At 43.5% G+C, this 9,740-nt stretch overlaps 1 protein-coding gene and 1 long non-coding RNA gene across 2 annotated transcripts in view; one reads left to right on the top strand and one right to left on the bottom strand.

Moving 5' to 3' along the window:
• The window catches only part of LOC108805022 (gamma-aminobutyric acid receptor subunit beta-4-like), a 68,828-nt gene that overhangs the window by 14,848 nt on the left and 44,240 nt on the right, over positions 1–9,740 (top strand). The window lies entirely within an intron of this gene.
• Positions 840–9,740, bottom strand: part of LOC108805023 — a 20,095-nt gene continuing 11,194 nt past the window's right edge. The window contains exon 3 of the long non-coding RNA XR_001942389.1: positions 840–921. This is a non-coding gene — a long non-coding RNA (uncharacterized LOC108805023). The remainder of the gene's footprint in view (positions 922–9,740) is intronic.

The following is a 9,740-nucleotide window of genomic DNA, read 5'->3' as shown; positions in this document are numbered from 1 at the left end:
TGTGCGGACCCGAAACGTTAGCACTGTATGACAGTATGTGACATTGGGTATTGAATAAACATATCAATACTTTAAAAACCCTTCAAGTGTGTGCCGGTGAATTACTTTTATTTACTATTAGTGTTTTGCACGGCGCCATCCGTGTGGTCACCTGGGCACCACATATACCTTGTGGTTTTGAGACCGTGGCAGTGCGAATGGGATTTGGACTTTGAGGTGAGAAGACCTGGCTCATAATTGGCGTTCCAATTCATCCCAAAGGTGTTTGGTAGGGTTGAGGTCAGGATATGATGTTAGGTGAGAAGACCTGGCTTGCATTGAACATTCATAGTTACATAGTTACATAGTTAGTCAGGTTGAAAAAAGACACATGTCCATCAACTTCAACCTATAGACATATGAAAAAAAAAGCTTAAACAGAACGCTATGCCCACAATTACCCCCTGTTGATTCAGAGGAAGGCAAAAAAAAAACCCATATAAGGCATGGTTCAATTTGCTCCAACAGTGGAAAAAAATTCCTTCCTGATCCCATAAGGCAATCGGATATTCCCTGGATCAACAATCTCTGATGCTTAATATACCTCTAAGAACTAAATATCCAGTAATATTCTGTGCATTTAGGAATACATCCAGATCTTTTTTCAAAACAAGTAACTGAGCTCTCTAGAACTAGCTCCTGGGGGAGCCTATTCCACATTTTCACAGCTCTAACTGTAAAGAATCCTTTCCGTATACAAAGGTTAAACCTCTTTTCCTCCAGACGCAAAGAGTGCCCCCTTGTCCTTTGCAGTGATCTTAAAGTGAATAATTTGGCACCAAGCTCTTTATATGGACCATTTATGTATTTATACCTGGTGATCATGTCCCCCCTTAATCGCCTCTTCTCCAGAGAGGACAAGTTCAGGTCAGCTAACCTTTCCTCCATGGCCTCTTATCAGTTTAGTCGCCCTTCGCTGTGCTTTCTCCAGTTCCACAACATCCTTTTTGTGAATTGGTGCCCAAAACTGAACTGCATATTCCAGATGAAGTCTTAACTGCAGCTTGACATTGCATGGTATTATTCAGTCTATGATCTACCAGAACACCCATCATTGACTCCCCCAAACATACTCCCCCCAGAGTGTTTGACACATGCATGTTTTTAGTCCCCAAGTGCAGAACTTTACATTTATCAACATTAAACCTCATTTGCGAGATAGATGCCCAATCACACAGAGCATTCAGCTCTGCTTGTAGGTTGGAGACATCATGTAAGGACTGTATTCTACTACATAACTTAGTGTCATCTGCAAACACAGAAAAAGTACTTTTAATCCCCAATTCGATGTAATTTATAAATAGATTAAACAATAAGGGACCCAAAACTGAACCTTGGGGAACACCACTAACAACCTCAGACCATTAAGAGTATTCATTCCAGAGGTGTTCAGTAGGGTTGAGGTCAGGTACTGATGTTGGATGAGGAGACCCAGCTCACAATCGGTGTTCCAATTCTTCCCAAAGGTGTTCAGTAGGGTTGAGGTCAGGTACTGATGTTGGATTAGGAGACCCAGCTCACAATCGGTGTTCCAATTCATCCCAGAGGTGTTCAGTAGGGTTGAGGTCAGGTACTGATGTTGGATGAGGAGACCCAGCTCACAATCGGTGTTCCAATTCATCCCAAAGGTGTTCAGTAGGGTTGAGGTCAGGTACTGATGTTTGGATGAGAAGATCTGGCTCACAGTCAGCATTCCAATGAATCGCAAAGGTGTTCAGTAGGGTTGAGGTCAGGGCCCTGTGTAGGACACTCAAGTTCCTCCATAGCAAACTGGTCACACCATGTCTTAAAGGAGCTGGCGTTGTACACAGGTAACAGTCATGGTGGAACAGAGAATGGTCTTCACCAAAGTGTTACCAAAAGGCTGGAAGAGCACAATTGTCTACAATGTCTTTATATGATGGAGTATTAATAGAATATTTAATGGAAAGACCTGATTTGGAGGGGGTGTTGCATACTTTTAGCCATACAGGCAGGTGTGATGGTCAGATGGCCACATATTTATGGCTATATGATATATTTATAAACCCAATCACTAAAATCTCATAAAATCTGTAACAAGTTGATGTATTTTCAAAAGTAATTTTCAGATATTTATCAATCTGTAGCTTTTATTAAGGTACTATCTGGTGAATCTGCCGTGATGGACCATGTTTGGGCACTTCTGGTATGTTGTGACAGCTCTTTGTCCACATCTCCCAATTGCGCTCCTGAATTGTCATCTTGTCACATGGGCTTCCAATGGAGACTTCAACAGACAGGGTCCACTGTTGTCACCATCAGGAAAGCCAGCCCTGAGAAAATGCCATGCAGCCATCGCTGGGGTGCATGTAGACAGGACGTGGAAGGGTGTCAGGGTGCACGTGTGCTCAGTGTTTCAAAGTCCTACTGTTTATTTAGAATTTTATGATTTTCATGGATAAAAGTAGAAGTTTGGTTTTAGGGGGAAACCCATGTGAGTTTTTGAGCAAAGCTGGCATTTTTGTTGGCTAAAAAAAATGGCAACCCTTTATTAGTATTCATGATGCTTTAGCAAACTAAATGTAGTTGATTTAGCTTTAAGAAAGGAAAGAATTAGGATCTCCACACCTGGTCCATTAAAGTCAAGGGCTTGTTCAATTAGGATCTCCACACCTGGTCCATTAAAGTCATGGGCTTGTTCAATTAGGATCTCCACACCTGATCCATTAAAGTAATGGGCTTGTTCAATTAGGATCTCCACACCTGGTCCATTAAAGTCATTGGCTTGTCCAATTAGGATCTCCACACCTAGTCCATTAAAGTCATGGGTTTGTTCAATTAAGATCTCCACACCTGATCCATTAAAGTAATGGGCTTGTTCAATTAGGATCTCCACACCTGGTCCATTAAAGTCATAGGCTTGTCCAATTAGGATCTCCACACCTGGTCCATTAAAGTCATAGGCTTGTCCAATTAGGATCTCCACACCTGGTCCATTAAAGTCATTGGCTTGTCCAATTAGGATCTCCACACCTAGTCCATTAAAGTCATGGGTTTGTTCAATTAAGATCTCCACACCTGATCCATTAAAGTAATGGGCTTGTTCAATTAGGATCTCCACACCTGGTCAATTAAAGTCATGGGCTTGTTCAATTAGGATCTCCACACCTGGTCAATTAAAGTCATGGGCTTGTTCAATTAGGCTCTCCACACCTGATCCATTAAAGTCATGGGCTTGTTCAATTAGGATCTCCACACCTGGTCCATTAAAGTCATAGGCTTGTCCAATTAGGATCTCCACACCTGGTCCATTAAAGTCATGGGCTTGTTCAATTAGGATCCCCACACCTGACCCATTAAAGTCATGGGTTGTTCAATTAGGATCTCCACACCTGGTCCATTAAAATCATGGGCTTGTTCAATTAGGATCTCCACACCTGGTCCATTAAAGTCATGGGCTTGTTCAATTAGGATCTCCACACCTGGTCCATTAAAGTCATGGGCTTGTTCAATTAGGATCTCCACACCTGGTCCATTAAAGTAATTGGCTTGTCCAATTAGGATCTCCACACCTGGTCCATTAAAGTCATTGGCTTGTTCCATTAGGATCTCCACACCTGGTCCATTTAAGTCATGGGCTTGTTCAATTAGGATCTCCACACCTGGTCCATTAAAGTCATGGGCTTGTTCAATTAGGATCTCCACACCTGGTCCATTAAAGTCATGGGCTTGTTCAATTAGGATCTCCACACCTGGTCCATTAAAGTCATGGGCTTGTTCAATTAGGATCTCCACACCTGGTCCGTTAAAGTCATTGGCTTGTTCAATTAGGATCTCCACACCTGGTCCGTTACAGTCATGGGCTTGTTCAATTAGGATCTCCACACCTGGTCCGTTAAAGTCATGGGCTTGTTCAATTAGGATCTCCACACCTAGTCTGTTAAAGTCATGGGCTTGTTCAATTAGGATCTCCACACCTGGTCCGTTAAAGCCATGGGCTTGTTCAATTAGGATCTCCACACCTGGTCCATTAAAGTAATTGGCTTGTTAAAATTTGACATATTTTGGCACAACCATTACTATAGTAGTACAATAAAAAAAATATTGAACCACCAAGGGTACCTGTCCTGTATTCCTTCTGTAAATCCCTGCCATTTTCTGTAGAAAGATATTACCCTGCTACCTGGTTCTCTCAACACAGAGCACCACCATTGGGCCAAAATTAGCAGGCCCTCCGCTCTGTCTTTGTCATCTTGTGATTTGTTTGACGTGAACATGGAAAGCAAAGAATTATATTTTTATAGGATGAGAAACAGTAAGCCCTAATGCTTCCTTCAGTAATCCCGCAGATTATTAAACAAACCGAACACAACACCAGTCTGTATCTCAAAATACAAACCAGCCATGGTTGACATCCGCACAATGTAACCCACCAACTCTAAGAAAAGCAACTCTTGTGGAAATATTGATATTTATATTGGCTACACGAGTCTTCTTGTATAGTAATGTTCTTAAATGTGATTTGTTTGAATCTACATCTATAATTGTATTTTAAAAATACACAATGCAACTTTTTTTGCAACCACGCTACCAGTATTCTCTGTAGAGCAGTGGTTCTCAACCTGTGAGTCGCGACCCAAAAGTGGGTCAAAACTCACAGTTGAGGGGGTCGCCAGTGCTTTGTGCTGCGCTAGGTGAGAGGCTCCTCAGCCACCTCCTAGAGCAGCGGTGTCCGTTATCCAGCCGCACCGCTAGATGGCTCTGCGGCGGCGGACGGGGACGATCAAAGAGAGGGGAGCGGGTGGGATTGAGGGGAGGTGAGTGCCAGTGATCTATCAGTAGCCGCACTGACCACCACAGAGCCCGCACTGGCCACCTGTGAGGCCGCACTGGCAACCACAGAGCCACACCGACCACCTGAGAGCCCGCACAGCCTCCTGAGAGCCTGCACAGATACTAGTATTGGTGCATCCCTAAATTTTACTGTTGGGGGTCACCACAACTTGACAAATGTTACCAAGGGGTCCTGGCCCTAGAAAGGTTGAGAACCACTGCTGTAGAGGATGCAGTGGTTGGCTCGGTGGTTTTCCCAGAAGTCTGCACAGAACTTGAGCCTCCCCCGCTCGGTCACTTGTGTTTTTTGCAATGAGACCTTCATCTGTTGTGATGTACAGACCATAAGTCAGTAAGAGTCCATTCAGGTCTTTGCATTCCAGTAAAGTGCAGCAAAAGGCACCTTTAACTGTATGTTCCTGCAACAAGCAGCGCTGAGAACACCTCATGATACATTGTGGTGTCCTAAATTCGCTCACCGAACCAGGCAACGCGCATGGACTGCGGGCCACCACATCACACACATTATGTTTTGCAGAGGGCAGCAGTTGAAAAAGCTTCATGACAGATGTTTTTTTGTGCATTGGGCTACCTTAAAGGAATTGCAAAGTCCCAGCATATATTATCCCCATATAACATAAAAAATCAGTAACCGAGGAGCAGATTGCAAGACGGAGAAGGAAAAATGTAATCGTGCACAGCAAACCAGGTCGGGCATACACAAGCAACAAACAGGTCAGGTTGCAGGAATACCTGGGGACCCCTCAACACGCAAGGTATAGAGTCAGTAGGCAGGTGGAGTCAGGAGCAATCCAAAATGAGTAACCGAGGAGCAGAGTGCAAGGTCGGGTAGCATAAAGGTAATCTGGTATAGCAAGCCAGGTCAGTCATACACAAGCAACAACCAGGACAGGTTGCAGGAACACTTGGAAACCCCTCAACGCCGACTTCAGCTAAGACTGAGCCTTAAAGGAGCTGTAAAGAACTAGCATAGACTCTCCTGTTATAACACCCTGTTACATCCAATTGTAATAGAAACACATACTATATTTGTGCCAAAATCCCATTTTTTTTTGGGGGGGGGGGACTGTACCCATGGTGGCTTCCAGTGGTCCTGAGGAGTAATGCTTTCCCAATAGAATAGAATGTGACGGTGGCACACATTCATGCAGAATGAGGACCAATCACGTCAGCATTGTAATATCCAATACATACTATAGATGTGCCACAATCCCATTTTTTTATGGGGAGCTGTACCCATGGTGGCTTCCAGCAGTCCTGAGGAGTATAGCTCTCCCAATAGAATAGAATGGGACGGTGGCGCACATTCATGCAGGATGATGAGAATCTATCACATCAGCATTGTAATATCCAATACATACTATAGATGTGCCACAATCCCATTCTTTTTTATGGGGTGCTGTACCCATGGTGGCTTCCAGCGGTCCTGAGCAGTACGGCTCTCCCAATAGTATAGAATGGGACCGTGGCGCACATTCACGCAGGATGAAGAGGACCTATCACATCAGCATTGTAATAGGAATACATACTAGAGTTGTTTCTGATAATACAATCAAAGCTTACTTGAAAAAAAACAGTGAGTGCTGCCTTCTGTCTGCCCATCACTTCCAACCATTTCCTAGATTCCCAGAGTGCTTTGCATCTCTTTCTTGATGTGATGCAATCTCCATTTCTCAAGACTGCATATGCCATCATGCATTGCTCTCAGCAAAACAATGATAATGTTACATTGTTCGGATGCTGAGTTGTAGTTCTGAAGGCAGGTTCTGTGAGAGCGGTGACACCAGGGAGTGCATATTCACAGGGCTGAGTGAAATGGTGTCAGTGCATTGAGGAAGTCCTTCCTATGGGCATCTTCAGATTACAAACTTCTAGATGGATCTGGTTATTAGGAAAGGGATAGAACTTATGGAAATCCAGCATAGAAATACAGATTTATTTTTAGTCATTGACCATAGATACATAATACAGTAACATTTTGAAATAATCGGCGTGCGTTGACCCAATGAATGATGTCAATGGGCCTTTTCTGTGTTGCGGATTCGTATTAGGACACTGAGACTGATCAAGTGTAGCTTTCAAACCCAACCACTTCAGCCGGGTATACATGGTTAGAACTAGGGACGCACCGATATATCGGCCGCCGAAACATATCGGCCGAAAATGGCACTTTTGGCTAAATGCCGAAAGTGCCATTTTTGTGCCGATACATCGGCGCATCGCTGATTTCTCTCCTCCTCGCTGGGCGCTGCTCTGTGTCCCAGCGGGGGGGAGAGAAAGTGTGACAGCCGGCTGAGCTCTGCGGGAGGAGAGCGCTGTGAGCGAACAGCGTCTCTCCTCCCACGCCACTCAGCCACCTATCACAGTCCGGCAGAGCGGTGTGTGTGGGCGGAGACAGCCCGCGCTTTCACAGGAGGCTGAGCTCTCCTCCATACACCGCTCACTCAGCCTCCTGTGACAGCGTGTCAGGAAGGAGAGCGAGTACAAACACTCGGCAATCAGTGATCGCTGAGTGTTTGTAGATAATTGAGGACATGGTATGGTTACCATATCCTCAATTATGAATGAATGGGAAGTGATCTGCATCACCTCTACATCACTTCCTGTCCATTCATGATTGTGGTTATAGTAAACATACTCTGTCCTCATGTTATGAATGAACAGGAACACTCAGTATAGAGGATTCTTGTTCATTTATAACAGGGGATAAACAAAAAGAGACTGAGGACTTTGTGTCCTCAATCTCTTTTTCTATTCTAAAAGGGAAATATCAGGGATCAGTTTAGACCATTAATATTTCCCCGAAGCCCCTAAAAGTAAAGTAAAAAAATAAAAATATTTAATTAAAAATGAATTAATAAATAAAAATAAATATAAAAAAATTACAAAGTTTATTAAAAAAATAAAATATTTGAAAAATCTGAAAAAATTAAAATAAAAATGTTTTCGGTTTTGGTTTCGGCCTGACAATTTTTTTTACATTTCGGTTTCGTTTCGGTTTTGGAATTTCCATTTCGGTGCACCTCTAGTTAGAACTGTATTTAAAAAAAATACATTTTCCGAACATTAATACTTAATGTGTTCCAACTGATCATCAACTTTGACTGTATTGATGAAAAACATTTATTTTGGGAAGTTCTAACAGTGAATGTGGATTTGGTTCGGGAAATTCCATTCATTTCCAAAAAAGGAATTCCGAATGGTATTGGTCAACCCTCCAATGGCACACACGAATGTTCTTATCAGATTTTCCATATAAACATGCCAATGTCTACCAGCATTGGAATAAAGGATGCTGGTCCTGCGTTTTATCTGATGACATCAGCGAGGAGGTGGTCACGTGACCCGTGCATAGGAGGGGCCTCATGGAACCGTTCCTCCATCCTGAAAACTGTAGGAAAGAAGCCGGGAGGACGCAGAAATAAGTAATTCCCTTTACTATATGTCCCCCCAGACTAAATGAGCTTCAGATCCTTACTATACGGGGAGGTGTACCCGCGGGTTTTTTTTTTTTACGGCTGGCGGCTCAGCTGTAACTCATGCACACCTTAAAATGTGGTCGGGGGCACGTTTTAAATTGGTGCAGTGTTATATTTGAACAGATGCGGAAGGAATTAATGAATAATCCTTTGATCTTGTAGTAAATCTGTCTAATCTCATTGCTCCTGTTTCGCTCTGGCTTGTTGTGTGGTAAAGCTGATAAACCTCCCCCGGCGGGGGATGTACTAACGGATATGCGCGTACGAACGCGTGTTGATGCAGCAAGAGCCGGCAAATGGAAATGTGTTATTTGCGTGCAATGTGCAAGAGCGTGCACAGCGATTATATGTGGCACTTACTATTTATTTATTATTCAGGGTGGTTTGCTATAGAATGCGCGCTCCAGTGTCTAAGTCCATGCAGCCAAGCCGCGGTGCGCCTAAAAAAAAAAAATGCGATGTCCGCTATGGGTTTTGAGTCTCTCCCGTCATTAGACGTTGATGACATTGAGGATAAAACCCGCATCCATCACACAGGGCTTCCATCAACTCCCTTCACTGCCGGAGCCATTTTGTTCTGGTTTTTTTTTTGCGTTTTTGCACATTTTAGGCCTGAAGATTACTTCAAACCCCAAAGTGTTTATATTTTACTGAAAGTAGAGACCTCTGGCGGTAGTTGTAATTTTTTAGGTCACGTTTGTCAAATCTTTATTTATAAAAAAAATACACAAAAAATACACAATCCGCCCTCTCCTGTAGTAAAGACCAATCACTGCTGCTCTCTCCATGTGCAGGGTGACTGGTCTTGTCTCCGCCCCCTCCTGTAATAAAGACCAGTTACTTCTGCTCTCTATCCTTGTGCAGGGTGACAGGTTTTGTCTCCGCCCCCTCCTGTATTAAAGACCGGTCACTGCTGCTCTCTCTCCTTGTGCAGGGTGACTGGTCTTGTCTCCGCCCCCTCCTGTATTAAAGACCGGTCACTGCTGCTCTCTCTCCTTGTGCAGGGTGACTGGTCTTGTCTCCGCCCCCTCCTGTAATAAAGACCGGTCACTGCTGCTAATCTTTTTATTGAAAGATTCAAGCAACTTTTATACAAAGGTAACAAAACATAAACGTAGTGTAAACTGTACAAAAATCAAAAATAAATAAAACAATATTCCCCCATATTATATACATGTTGTATACACAGACAAGCAATAAAGCCTCATCACTGTACAAAAGGACTCAAGCGTAAAGATCCACCAACTATTTACATAAAGCAGCAGAGAAGGCCTAAGAGGCACAACCCGTCACCTATGCACGCAGCCATTTTTCAAAAATCTTAAAGAACAAAAATCTAGGGTGATAAGAGACAGACAGCCACACACCCGGAGAGAGACTCCTGCAAGTCAGGGAGGCCTGATACCC

This window comes from Nanorana parkeri, unplaced genomic scaffold (genome assembly GCF_000935625.1).
Source record: "Nanorana parkeri isolate BGI_ZX_2015 unplaced genomic scaffold, ASM93562v1 scaffold81, whole genome shotgun sequence".
In the NCBI taxonomy this organism is placed as follows: Eukaryota; Metazoa; Chordata; class Amphibia; order Anura; family Dicroglossidae; genus Nanorana; species Nanorana parkeri.
The sequence above is the reverse complement of the archived record's forward strand: the minus strand, read 5'-3'. Positions and strand labels throughout refer to the sequence as shown.